Below are 14,984 nucleotides of genomic sequence, written 5' to 3' on the forward strand. Positions count from 1 at the left end.
TAAGAATAACTTGTCTGTGTCACGGTGTGAAGGTGTTTGCCTTGAATTGCTGAGATTTGAACTCTGTGCTCGGAAGACAAGTGCTTTGCCAATAGCTTACATACCTAGCCTATGGTTTTTAAAATAGCATAAATACTTTTCAACAAATGCAAGTAAATCAAGGCAATGTGTCATATGAATAGAATAAAGGACAAAAAATACATGATCATTTCAACAGCACAGACAAAAGTTTGACAAAATCCAACATCTCTTCATAAGAAAAGCATTCAACACACTAGCAATGGGAATTCTTCACCCTGGTAAGGGACATTTCGAAAAGTCCACAGCTGACAACTTACACACCCATCAGTGACTGCATCCCCCTTTGAGATCAGCAAAAGACAAACAATCTGTTCTCGCTACTTCTGCTCTACTTACACTAGAGATCTAGCCAAGGCAAGAATAAAATAAACAAATTCTAGATTTTAAAAGTAAGTAGAACTATTTGCAGAGGATATGATCATGTACATAGAAAATTCTAAAAAAAACACACACACATACATGCACATACACACAATCTATTGGAACTACTGAGAAAGGTGTTAGGTTTTGCAATTATGAAAAATCAAGCTAGCACACACTAGCAAAAAACCCAACTTATTAAAATATTCCACACGCCGTCAAAGAAAGGCATGGATTGCAATCTGTTCGGATGACGAGACTTGTAAATCGGTGAGCAATGCAATAACTGTGAGTATTCCAACTGGGTTTTAGGGGAGGGCAGAAATTGACAAGTTGATCTTAAAAATTCACCTAGAAATTTAAGGGCCCAAGCATAGCCAAAGCGATCTTGGTGTGCTTGAGGAGTTATGATGATAATATTCATAATTTCCTGCATTTTCTGTAATATATCCTGTTCCCTAAACATAAAGCAAAAATTTAAAACCATATGCTACAAGCTCCCTTTATAATTCTAGCCCTTGACAGGCTGAGGCTACTTCAAAACTTGCTACAAACTGCAGCAAGTACCAAGACGTCAAGTACCCAGAGAGACATCAGCAGAATTGAGTCGAGCTCAGAAATACAACCTCCTGTTGACAGTCGTTTTGGTTTTTGTCAAGAGAACCAAGACCATCCAACAGGGATGATAACAACATTGTTAGCAAACGATGTGGTACAACTGGGCATCCACCTGCAGAAGAATGGATGTGGTCCCCTCCCTCATCCCAGATACACAAAGTAGCATAAGATGTATCGAAGGCCAAAGTGTAACCCAAAGCTCTAAGAAGAAATCAGAAAATAGATAAATGAAACCTCATCAAAATTTAAGAATTATGCATCTCTAAGGACACTATGGAGAGCTTGTACGAATAACCTACAAAAGGGTAAAGAACTATTTGAACATTGGGTATCTGGTGGGAGATGGGCCCAGAATATGGAAATGATCCAAACAACTCAATCAGTAAAAAAGACAACATTCCAGGCTTGATGGCGCATGCCTTTAATCTCAACATGGAGGAGACAGTGGGAGATAGATCTCTGCGAGTTCTTGGCCAGCCTGAGAGCTAGGGCTACATAGTAAGACCCTGTTTTGAAAACAAAACAAAAAAAGAAATGTAATTTTTTGGGTTTTTTATTTTGTTTTGTTTTGTTTTGTTTTTCAAGACAAGGTTTCTCTGTGTAGCCTTGGCTGTCCTGAACTCACTTTGTAGACCAGGCTGGCCTCGAATTCACAGCAATCCACCAGCCTCTGCCTCCCAAGTGCTGGGATTAAAGGCGTGTGCCACCACGCCTGGCTGGAAATCTAATTTTAAAAGTAGGCAAAATCAGGGCCTGGGGAGATGGGTTACATGGCAAAATGCTTGGCATGCAGGCATGAGAACCTGATTCGACCCTCAGATGAGAGAATGTCTCCATCAGATTGTCTGTAGGGCATTTTCTGTGCTGATTGACACGGGTGAATTCAGACCATGGGGGTAGAGCAGGGTCATCTCTGGGCTAGTGGTTCTAAGCTGTGTAAGAAACCAGGCTGAGCTGTATAAAAGAAACCAGGCTGAAACCAAGCCACGAGGAACAAGCCAATAAAAAGAATGCCTCAATGGCCTCTATTTCAGTCCTGCCTCCAGATTCCTGCCTTAGTTTTCTGCTTTGACTTCCCTCAGTGATGGAACGTGCGATCTGAGAGTTGTAAGCTGAAACAAACCCTTTCCTCCTCAAGTGGCCTTTGGTCACAGTGCTTTGTCACAGCGATAGAAACCCCAACTAAGACAGAAATTGGTACCAGGGAATGACCAACCTTGCCATGTTTTTGTTTGTTTGTTATTTGTCTCTCATACATTACATCCCAACTGCAGTTTCCCCTCCCTTCACTGCTCCTCCCAGTCCCTTCCGTCACCTCCCGGGATCTGCTCCTTTTCTCTTCCATTTCCACTCAGAAAAGAGCAGGCTTCCCGGGGACATCAGTGGAACACAGCATAACAAGTTACAATGAGACATAGTCTCACCTCAAGGCTGGACAAGCCAACCCAGTAGGAGGAAAAGGGTCCCAAGAGCAACCGAAAGAGTCAGAGAGAGAACCCCACATACACACATACACTCCCATTGTTACAAGTCTCATAAGAACACCAAGCTACACAACCATAATTTATATGCAAAGGACCTAGCTCAAACCCGCACAGACTACCTGATTGTAGCTTCAATCTCTCTGAGTCTTTATGAGCCCTACTTAGTTGATTCTGTGGGCTGTGCTGTTGTGGTATTCTTTGACCCCTCTGGCTCTTACAAACTTCCTGACATCTCTTCTGCAGGGTACCCCAAGTGCAGCCTAATGTTTGGCTGTGGGTCTCTGCATCTGCTTCCAGGCTACTTTGTTTTTTTTTTTTTAAGGGGGGATTGTGCTTTCGGCTGGAAACGCCATTGGGTGCTCAGAGCTCAGTGAACTGTTTTTGAGGAACATGGAAGGTAAGAATGTTAAAAGTGCTAAAGACAAGAAAGGCCTGGCTTAGAAAGTTCCAGCAGGAAGCTTGAGAGCACCTTAAAGACTTTATTAGGGTTATTTAATCCCTTGTGTTAAGAATCTGGGCAGCTGGGGCTGAAGAAGCAGCTGTGGTTATAGAAGAGACCAGAAGCTCTGAAATGGAACCTTTGCTTTACTTGGACAATCAATGCTGGTTAGCTGGAATAGAGAAATTATCAGAGACTAAGAGACCAGCATCACTGAGGTAGAATTTTTCTGGGACAATTTCCTCAGGGTCAACACAAAGAAGATGTATGTGGTCCAGAGAAGGCCAAGGTTGTGTTTCATGCTGGCAGCCAAACTTGATAATGCATAAGGAGTCACCCAGATGGTGCTGGTTTTGAAGGCAAGAGCGGGCGGGTCATGGGAGAGCAGCTGAGTCTTGGCTCTGTGAGAAGCCAGGAGAGGTCACTGGTGAAGGCGCAGCCTCAGTTGTAGCAGAAAATTGGAGATGCCAGGACTATGGGGCAACCACCAAGGAACAGCAGCATCCAAGGAGTGCAACTGGCCTCGAGCTATGAGACCAGCCGCATGTGCTGTGACCTGCAGAACCACAGTGATGGAGCTGCTGAAGCCCTCTGGAGCCCAGAAGATTGTGAGTGCCACATGCCTGATTCTGACTTTGGGGTGTGACTGTGCTCTGGTTCTTCCCTCTCGGAGCAAAGTATATAGCAATTTGTATTTTATAGGTACCCACACTTAAAACACTTTGAATTTTTTTGTTTGTTTGTTTGTTTGTTTTTGTTTTTGTTTTTTGAGACAGGGTCTCTCTGTGTTAGCCTTGGCTGTCCTGGACTTGCTTTGTAGACCAGGCTGGCCTCGAACTCACAGGGATCCGCCTGCATTTCCCTCCCGAGTGCTGGGATTAAAGGCGTGCGCCACCACATCTGGCCCCGACTTTCAATATTTTAAAGAGACTTTGGAATTTTAAGTGTTAAAACTTATTAAAGACTGGAACTTTTAAAAAGTTGGACTGTTTAGCAAGGTGCTGTGGTGTACACCTTTGAACCCAGCACTTGGGAGGCAGAGGCAGGTGGATCGATGTGTGTTCAAGGCCAGCCTGGTCTACAAAGTAAATCTAGGTCAACCAAGACTATGCAGAGAAACTCTGTCTCGAAAAGCCAAAAAAAAAAAAAAAAAAAAAAAAGTTGGAATGTTTTATATTGTCATTTTAATATTAACATGACATCTTGGGGACAGCAAGAGAGAGAAGGTTATGGTTTAATAGTGATGTGTTTTGTGTCAAATTGACAAGGCCTCAATTGTTTGGGTTGGTTTTGGGTTTTGGGTTTTGTCAAGTTGACACAAGCTAGAGTTATCAGGGAAGCGGAACTTCAACTGAGAAAAATGTCTCCATCCAGACTGCCTGTAGGCAAGTCTGTAGGGCGTTTTCTTTATTAGTGGTTGAGGTCAGCAAGAGAGGAAAGGGTATGGTTTAACAGTGATAGGTTTCTGTGTCAGGTTGACAAAAACCAAAAACGTGGGCGTGCACAGCCAACAGAGGGAGCTGTTCCACCTCTGGGCAGTTCCTGAAGCAAGCAGTCTGAGCACAGCATGAGGAGAAAGATGATAAGCAGCTCTCCTCCATGGTCTCTACCTTAGTTCCTGCCCCCAGGTGCCTGCCCTGACCTTTGTACATGATGGACTACAAACTGTGAGCTGAAATAAAGCTCTTCCTCCCCAAAACTGTTTTTTTGGTCATAGTAATTATCACAGCAATAGAAAGCTGACTAGTACACACACACACACACACACACACACACACACACACACACAGACACAGACACACAATTAGAACAGACACTTCTTCAAAGGAAATACATAAATGGTCAATAAACACACAAAATTCCCAGCATCATTAACTGCAAGAAAAAAGTCAAAGAGTAAGTGAAAAATCAAAATCATGATGACATTCCCCTTCATCCCACGTTGGCTCATCATCCTGAAATGGAAAAGCACATGGGCCAACAAGAATTGATGAGGCTCTGCAGAAGTTAGAACTCTTAGATATCACTGGTGCTGCAAAAAATGGCTAAACAGTTCCTCAGATGTTTATACGGTCCACAACTCCAGGTTGTATAAAGTGCCGGGAACAGCCAAGTCCAAAAAAGATAGAAAGCAGATCAATGGTTGCCAAGGCGACGAGGAGACGGCAATTGAGACTCACTACTAATAGGCCTGCAGTGGTCCTCAGCTTCCTTATGCAGCAACCCTTTAATACGGCTCCTCGTGTCATGGTGACACCAACCATAACATTATTTTTGTTGCTACTTCATAACTGCAATTTGCTACTGTTAGGAATCGTAATGTAATCACTTGTGTTTTCCGATGGTCTTAGGTGACCTCTGTGAAAGAGTTGCTCAACCCCCAAAAGGGTCGTTCGTTCAACCCCTTCCCCCCCGAAAGGGTCGTTCAACCCCCCAAACATGTTGCAACTCATAGGTTGAGCACCACTGGCCTATAGCTTCTTGGAGAGATAAAGAAAATATTCTAAAACTGTATCCTGGTGACTGCACAACCCTGCAAATCCCCTAAGCTATATGCTTTCAAAGGATCAATTTATGGTTTGTGAATTACATTTCAATTTAAAAGTATATATACAAATAAAGGAAATGGGCATATACTAGGACCACATTTACAGATTTAACAATTCAATATGAGTAGTTATCCCTGCCAGAAATCTCACCAATAATTCAAATAATAGATTACTAACTGTTAACCTAAACTATGAAAAAGTTTAGTACATATCTCTTTACCTAGAACTTTGCTATGAAAAATGATACAAGAAAATTCAAAGTTAAATACATCTGTTTTTCTTTAGTTGTAATAATTATACATTTGTATGATGAAGTAGCAGAGCTTTAAGATTATCAAACATACTTTTTGACATCTTTGAGTCCCAATAACTAAGCCATAGTACGAGGAATTCAAAACTTCAGTTTGGTTTTGTGATGGCCCAAGGTCTAGACACGTGATCGCCTTGTGTCACTCTGCAGTTCTGTAACTAGGTAGAAGGCAGCTGTGACACACAAGAAAGAAAGCACCACCTTGAGTAGTTAAGAATGTGGATTCTCAACAGTTTCGTCACCCATAGTGACCGAACCGTACGGCTTTGGGGCTATCACTCTCTTCTAAAAATGGCCTAAGTTTTGAACTCTAAGGGGATCTACCTTCTCTGCTGGGAGTCAGGAAAAAAAAAAAAAAAAAAGATTTTTCCAAGACCTCCAGTGACTTTGTCAATATTTACTAACACAAAGTAAACTGTTTACAGTTGTGAAGTGAACGCTCTTTTCTCTGCATCTCTGACTTCCTGTTTCTTTTCCAAATCCTAAAAGGGGGTGGGAGGAGGTTTTAAAAAAAGAATCAGAAGAAAGAGGGAAAGAGGAAGAAAACGAGGGAGGAAAGGACATAGGATACTACCTTAGCTCATGGTCATGAAATTTGGATAAACCCCTAAAACGTTCATTTTCTCTAGGAACAGTTTGGGCTGTGAGTTGTCTTCGTCTCCCCTCCCCCTAATGCAGAAAAGATGTCTTTCTTAACTGGACTGAAGCATGCCTTGTTTAAAGAACCCTACCACCACCTAGACCCACTTGGACCACGCCTGCCCTTCCGCAGCACTGCCCAGAACAGCCTGCTCCTGGCTCCACCACACACTCCTTCAGGACACACACATAGCTGTAAGGTCCAGGCTCGCAAAGCCTGAAACTTTCACAAAGAAGCCAGTGACCTGCAGGTAGCCCGGCACGAGCACAGTTTGCAAGGCAAAATGTCTCAACTTCTCATGGGGCAAAATGTCTCAACTTCTCGTGGGGCAAAATGTCTCAACTTCTCAAGGAGGCAGCTTTATTTCGGGGTACTTCTGTCACCTTAGGGCGCTCTGGCGTCGGGCGGTCGAGCAAGTGGAGGTAGGTGTTAAACATGAAAAGCTGGAGAACTTTGGTCCCGGAGTTCCTTCACAGCACAGCTCTCCAGAAGCGCAGGCCGAACTGTAGCATCGCCGATGGGACCCACGGCATGCGGGGACGCGGGGCTGCCCAGCAGCGCGCCCGCCCGAAGACCCCCGGTGGTGCCACAAGCCCGGGCCCCGCTTTTCTAACAGAACGTCACAGGAGCCTAGGGTACGTAGTGCCACCCCCGCCGGCTCGTGCGGGTGACTCGGGACCCAGGCCGAGCTCGGGCGCGCGGCGTCTTGTACTGCATCCCCCGTCCCGCTCCGCCGGCCCCACCACCGCCCCTTTCCTCGCCGGCTACACGGGACGGCGTGGTCCCGGGGTGAGGGACCCCCGGAGCCCGGTCCCCGAGGGCAGGGTCCCCGAGGCCGATGGACCCTGAGATCTGCCCACCTGCCTACCTCTGCCGCGGCGACCGATGTCCGGGCCTCGCCTGCTACCCGGCTCCGCCGGCTTCCCCGGCTCTCAGCCCGCGCCGGCAGCTCTCGGAGCCCGAAGCGGGCCGGGGACGGCACCGCCTCCTCCGGGATTGGCGGCCGGAGTAGCTAATCGGAGGCGACGGCCGACCACCGGGCGTCATTGGAGGAGGTGTTTATCTTTGGCTCCTCCTGGCGCCCCTCTGAGTAAGAGCTCTGACCCAAAGAGGTGCTTCTACTGCCTTCCCCACACCTAGACTTCAAGGCCTGTTGTAGCGTTTAGTCACCTCTTTTCCATTCCCTTTGCCTCGCTTGGACCTGTGTACCATCCTCTTGCATAGTTTCTCTAGGCCTGAACTCTATCCTCGTCAATCTTTCATCTTTCTACTTGGAAGTTAAGTGTGTAGAGTAAGTGTGCAGTTTGCCAAAGGCCTTTATTGTCTTCCTGATACTAAAATAGCCAAGAACAGATTTCCGTGTGCAGCCTGCAAAGCCTCCCTCCTACTTGTGCAAGTTTAGTTTTCACAGCTGCTCTTCACACCTCCGGAGACTGTGGTCCATGTATGTCCCCAGCCTGAGGAATCCAGCTGGGAAAGCTGACACGCTGTTTCCTGCCCTTCCTTTAAAAGGTCTATCTATTCTCTCAGCATAGCCGCAGTCGCAGTCTCATTCTGAAGGTGCTGGCCACCCCACAAAGCGGAAACCTCTGCTCCTGTGTTCGCCCTCAGATCGTCCAGGTCCTTGCCACTCTTGGCGTGCACACGTTTTCCTGACTTTCTACTGTTGTAACCATCAGCCAGAGAGCATTTGAAAGCGAAGATGTGTGTTGTTCCTTTTTTGTCTCCTCTTCAGCATATTGCACACAGCATATTGCGTGAAGACACGAATGATAAATTTGGTTGGATTCCACATCCCAATCTGGGGCCTAGAGAGGCCAGTCTTGGGAGAGATGGAGAAGGCAGAAGAGGGGAGGAGAGAGGAGGGGAGGGGAGGGGAGGAGAGGGGAGGGAAGGGGAGGGGAGGGGAGGTTTGGAGGGAGGGACAAATTCTGGGTGTTAGAGGAAATCCTTCCCCAGGTGACAAAACTAAGTCAGAAAATTACTCTTTAGATACACAGCTAACTAATAGAAAGGGTCAGAAGGCTTTTTCCACTTCAAGCTTTTTAGAAAAGGAAATGCCAACCTTATATAGGGAAAAAAATGACTAAACTGATAAAGATTTGCAACGTTCCTTAGAGAGAAAGCAATAAGTGCAAACAAATAAGGTCAGCAAGCAAGCATCAGGCGTCCATATTTCTTCCAGAGGAGCATTCATTTTGGACTGGATCCCAGACAACCCCCACACATCAAATTCCTTCTGCCTTCTGTGGGAGCTGATGATGCATATCATATGAAAAATTGTCTCCAAACAGCCTTGGCAAACAAGCAGGCTGGACTAGGCTTATTTTGCAAAGCATGCAGGAGTTAAGTAAACAGTTAAAGTAACTTGCATAATGTAACACAGCAAGTCAGTAGAGACCCAGCAAGAGAAAGACAGAGGACGCCAAAATAAAATCACTTCCGTTTGTGAGTCAGAAATGTTAAGTAGACTAGCTGAGCTGGGTGAGTCAATTCACTCATAAAAAGCAGCTTTCTAAACATGTCTGCCATCCTTGAAGGGCTCGGCTGACATTCACTTATAGGCATCTTTTTCTAGAAACATGGCAAACTAAATTTGTTTGGCTATGAAGTGGGAAAAAAAGTTCAATAGCATCCTGTTTCCAGATGTGTAAAACAAAACAAAAATAAACAAACCCCAAGCCATAGTTGATATAATGGAATATTATTAAGCACTTTTTTTTTTTTTTAAAGCGGAGACTGGGAAGCCTGTAATCTCAGCACTTGGGATCTGGAGGTAGAAGGATGAAGATCCTGATCAGCTACATCATGAATCTGAGTGAGGACAGCCTGGCCTACATGAAACTGAGGAGACAGGATGATGGGGGAAAGAAGCCAGGCTACTTACTGAATACACCTTTGAAAATACGCTAACTGAAAAGAGCTAATCACAAACTAAAATAGTGTATAATTCCATAAGTAGGGGATGCTCAGAATAGGTGAGTCCACAGGGGTGGATTAGTGGTTACCCTGGGCTGAGAAGGATGCGGGTGGTAGTCTAGAGCAGTGGTTATCAACTTGTGGGTTGTGACCCTTTGGGGGTTGAGTGCCCCTTTATAGGAGTCCCCTAAGACCACTGGAAAATACAGATCTTTACAATGCGATTCATAACTAACAAAATTGCAGTTCTGAATTCGCAACAGAATTTTTTTTGGTTGGGGGTCACCACAACATGAGGAACTGTATTAAAGTGTTGCAGCGTTAGGAAGGCTGAGAAGATCTGACCTAGGGGAATGAGGTGTTTGGGGTGGTGAGCAACGAAAGTGTTTTGGAAAGCGTGATAACTACACTGAAAGCCATGAACGCGTATCATTTAAACAGGTGGGTTGTGTATTCTATGAGTTACAACTCAAAGGTATTTTTAGGGGCAGAAGGGATGGCTTAGTGCCCAGACCTGGGTCCCCAGCAGGCGTGTACAGGTTGGGCAAGAGTGGTACTTATCTATAACCTGAGCTTTAGGGATGCTGAGGTACATCCCTGTAGCTCAGTGGCCGGCCAACCAAATCAGTGAGCTCTAGGTTCAGTGCAAGACTGTCTCAAGAGATAAAGTGGAAAGCAGGAGGATCCCTGATGTTGACCTCTGGCCTCCATGCACACAGGTATGCGTTTTCACATGCATCCACAGACACACATGAAACACACACACACACACACACACACACACACACACACACACCATTGTTAAAAAAGACTTTTACACTTTTTGTATTCTTTACTAAGTAGATGGTAGAAAATCCCCAGTCACCGCTGTCAAATGCTCACAGAAGTGTATCCCTTATTCACTTCTTTGCCTTGGTAGTTATACTCAGTTTTCTGTGGCAATGTGATTGCCCACTTCCTCTGTTACCCCATAAGTGACATGAGAGAGCAGAAGCACTGGTCCTCATCTTAGTGTGTGCATGACATGTGGACAAAGACAGCAAGGGATGTGTTTTATTGGCTATTTGTGATATTCCAAGCTCTGTGCTAAGTTGCAAGAAATACAAAGGTGAGCAAAACACATCAGTCCAGGATCCTCTGTCTTCACCATTAGGTGCTGGATGGGGATTCCCATGGCATCACACAGCCGAATTATAAGCAGGTGATGCTCCATGTTCAGAAGCCAAGAACACCTTTCTAAGTGATTTTTGAGATGAGGTCTGAGAACGTTAATGAGGAACAATAAAAGGGATGGTAGGAAGAGCATTGTGGGTAATGGTACATATAGCAGGTACCAGGCTTTGTAATGAATAGGAGACTACTGTATCCGGGGAACTGAATGAGGGCCAAGGGGTCAAGAGCACAGAGGGAGGTGGGGAATACCAAGAGAGGCTGGCTAGACCAAAAGGGATGCCCCATGAAAGTCTTCACCTGCCAGGAGATTGGGATACATGTGAGGACCTCCTATTGAGACCCTAGGTGAGAGAAGTATGGGAGAATGGGGAAATAGAAAGACTCAGAGGGTCCTAGAAACCTATAAGAAGAACATCATGACAGGCAGATCTGGACCCAGGGGTGTCTACTTAAACTACTGCACCAACCAAGGACAGTACATGCAGTAAACATTGAACCCCTACTCAGATCTACCCAATGGGCAAGACATTCTCCACAGTTGTGTGGGAAGCGGGGACTGACTCTGACATGAACTCTGGTACCCCATGTTTGACCACTTCCCCTTGGTGGGGAGGCCTGCTGGCACTCAGAGAAAGGATAAGCAGGCTACCAGGATGAAATCTGATAGGCTGTGACCATATGGTGGGGGAGGAGGTCCCCTCTGTCACAGACCTAGGGGAGGGGAATAGGGTGAAAAAGGGAGGGAGGGAGGAACAGGATACAAGTGAAGGGATAACAATTGAGATGTAATCTGAATAATTAAAATTTTTTAAATAAAAAAAAAAAAAAAAGGCTGGAAGGAGAAGGAGCCAGTCCCACATGAGACTGTGAGGAAAGGGCTGTAACAGGATCCAAGTTAAAATGTAGACTCAGGGTCAATGGTCTGGGACGGGAACTAGCAAACCCCTGGGAATGTCATAACTATGCTATAGATATACCGCTGCTCCTAAACCATGGGCTATACTCCCATTTGGGGTCATGTAACTAAATGTGAAGGTTAAGAAAAAATGGCGACGGAGGGCCTGCGGAGATGGCTTAGAGGTTAAGAGCACTGTCTGTTCTTCCAAAGGTCCTGAGCAACCACATGGTGGCTCACAATCACCTATAATGAGAACGAGTGCCCTCTTCTGGCGTGCAGGCACAAATGCGGGCAAAATACTGTATAAATAATAAATCTTTTTTTAAAAATTTGGTGACAGTGAAAGATTTCTAAAAGTATAGTAACCAAAACTGAAATCAAGATCAAAAGCAGAAGGAATCTGAGGTGCTTCTGGGAGCACTCACCTGGGAGCACTCACCTGGGAGAACTCACCTGGGTGGCACTTCTCAGCCCCACTGAAGCTTTGGCTCTGAAGGCAAACACGTGTGCATCGGATGGCATGTGCCCCCTGCAATGTACCATGAATGAATGCTGCCTCAAACCCTTTCTCTCGAGACCAGACTATTGTCCAGTGCTATGAACTATCTTAAAATAAAAAGAAGCAAGGGAAGGGACAACCAATGTGGTTGTCCAAGTGGATGGACAAGGAAGACAGTTTGCTTGGTGTACGCCTTACTCCATTTTGGACTTCAGTGGCAAAATGTCGGGCTGTGCTACTAAAGAAGAGAGATTAGATTACTGCTGGATATATCAAAATATGGCAGATGACGTCGTGGTGGGAATGTGTGTGGGAGAAAGAAGTTATGTGAAACATTATTAGACCAGGGAAATGTCAGACTCTTCAAAAATGAGCCATCCTTGAGAGAACTTATGTACACCTGACAAACCTCCCTCCTTTGAGACTATTCATAATGGAAAGGTCTCTATGACCTAATTACTTTTCCAGCAGGCCCCGTCTCATAAGCCACACTAGCAACACCTCGCTGGGTACCAAGCCTCTAGCTCATGAACTGGGCATGATGGATCTCTCAATCCTTTGGGTTTCAATGGAGACAAGATTCTCTCTGACCTCATTCCATTGGGTGAGCCGGGTCCCTATTGTTACTGTGTCTGTCAGCAGCACCCATAGGTGGTGACAGGCCACGCTCAGAACTTTGAAAGCTCGAAAGGGTTTAGTGGACATTAGTAAGACCTCAGAGAAAACAAGTCGGTACAGAGGGCAGAGAAAAGAGTAAGGGTAAACAACATCAACTATTTCCAGGAAATTGCATAAAGGAGAATTGTTTATCACGTGGAAACATAGTCTGCAATGGTTTCCTCATAAAGGCATTTTGTTGTTTTTTGGGTTTTCTTATTTGTTTTAAGATTATGCCTATGAAAGCCAACATAAGAAAATAGCATCTCAGTCTTTATGTGGGTCCCCTAGTAAGGGGAGCAGGAACTGTCTCTGACATGGACTCTTGCCTGCTCACTACCCTCTGGCAGCGGAAGAGGATTCGCTCAGTCCTGATGCAACTTTATGTGCTGGGGTGTGTTGTTGGTGTGGGGGTCTTCTTCTCTGAGGAGTAGGAGAGGGGGAATAGGAGGAAGAGGAGGGAGGGTGGGACCAAGAGGAAAGGAGGGAAGGGAGTATTATCAGGATGGAAAGAGAAAAAAAGAAAGGAAGAAAGAAAGAAAGAAAGAAAGAAAGAAAGAAAGAAAGAAAGAGCCCAGTGGTATAGAAGCATCAAATGTGGGGCTGGAAACAGATAAAGGCACTTGACCTCTATTTTTACAGCACACTTCTGGTGAACTGAGAGAACCAAATCCACAGAGTTGTCGTCCTCTGACCCCTATACAAGTCTGTTACTCACACAGATGTCATGTACACACACACATACAAACACACAAACACACACACACACACCATAATGATATTTTTAAGTATTCAGTGTGAATAGATGATGAATGTTTAGGTACCTCGCTGGCAGAGGCAGGCATTCTAGGGCAGAAATTTTTATTCTAGCTGACAACTGAAAGTCGTTCCTTTTGTTTTTGTGTTGCATAACGCTACAGCTTAAGCCAGAAGAAAAAGAACAAAAAACACAACAAAACTGACCACAGTGTCCCCAAACAATGTCTGATACTTAGAAAGGAACATACAAGAATATTATAATGTTCTGTGTAACAACTGTAAAATAAACAGGATCTTTAAGAAACATGGGGAAATGTTGACAAGTGAGGAGATGGGGGCTGAACTGAAACAAAGTTTAGTTAATCAAAAGGACCCTGTCACTACAGTATCAGAGGCAGGGACAGCATCCAGCTATGGGCATGAGTGTATGTGAAGGAGCTGGTGATGGCTGTACTAGTGTGTTGGCATAAGGTTAATGTGTAACTCAAATGCTGGTTTCTGTATCTCCCATACCGGGTTGCAAGCTTTGTTCTGAGAAGCTCCTGTCTCAATAAACTCTGCTCCCCAATTGCCTCCTTGTATGCCAATAAAGCAGCTTACAGCCAATTGCTGACCAGGGCAGAGAATAGGGCTGGACTTCCTGCCATGTGGGGGAGGAGGAGTTAGAAGAGAAAGCAGGGGATTCAGTCACCACAGATGCACAGGAGAGATGAAGAAGATCCAGCTGGAACAAAGAAAGAACTAGAAAGCAAGTGACATGGGGATCTTGGCAAAGATAGAGTCATGATGACATAGAGGGTTAAGAACAGACTTAAACTGCTCAAGATTGAGTTGTAAAGCTTTATAAACAAATATAAAAGAGTCTCAGATATTTGTGTGATAGCCGGGTTAAGAGATAAACTAAGAGAAATAAACACAGTTACATAAAAATAGCTGTAACAGTAGTGTCTATAAAGGAGGCTGAACCATCCTAGTAGCCCTAGGTTGGGAGATGTAGCTTCCGTTGAGAATCTCTGACCTAAGAGTTAACACTGCGGTGTTGAGCAAGATCCACCACAACAGAATTGGCAATGTCTGTCCAAAGTTTTCTTCTGCCCTAGTGCCTGTGGAGGGCGCCGTGGAGGCATTTAGTAACTTGACAAGTTCAATGAAAAGGTACCGGGTTCCACTACGCAGATTGGTGTGCTAGATAGATGTTAGAAGCTTGATAGAAGCCTGCAGGAAACACTACCTGAAAATCAGCAGATATCCATGGAGAAGTCTTGGAGGCACAGGCAGACGAAAAGAGGAGACTGTAACCGTGAGAAGGGGCCACACAAGAGGCTAGGTTCTCGGTGAAGTGACTCGAGATGACTTGGCGACCACATTTTGGAATAACGATTGAAGTGAAAAAGTGATTACTTGCATCTTTGTTTTTAATGTCTTCTCCTTAATCATTACTCGCAGGGTCACCTTGTATTTGGAACATCAGTACAAAGACTCTGTTACATACTAAATTGGTATAAAACCTTTTTAAAGTGACCATTGACATTTTGTCAATATTTCATTTCCTGTTTTTACAAAATAATATAAATGTGTTTTTATTAGGACATGTAAAA

Source organism: Acomys russatus, chromosome 1 (genome assembly GCF_903995435.1).
Source record: "Acomys russatus chromosome 1, mAcoRus1.1, whole genome shotgun sequence".
Classification (NCBI taxonomy): Eukaryota; Metazoa; Chordata; class Mammalia; order Rodentia; family Muridae; genus Acomys; species Acomys russatus.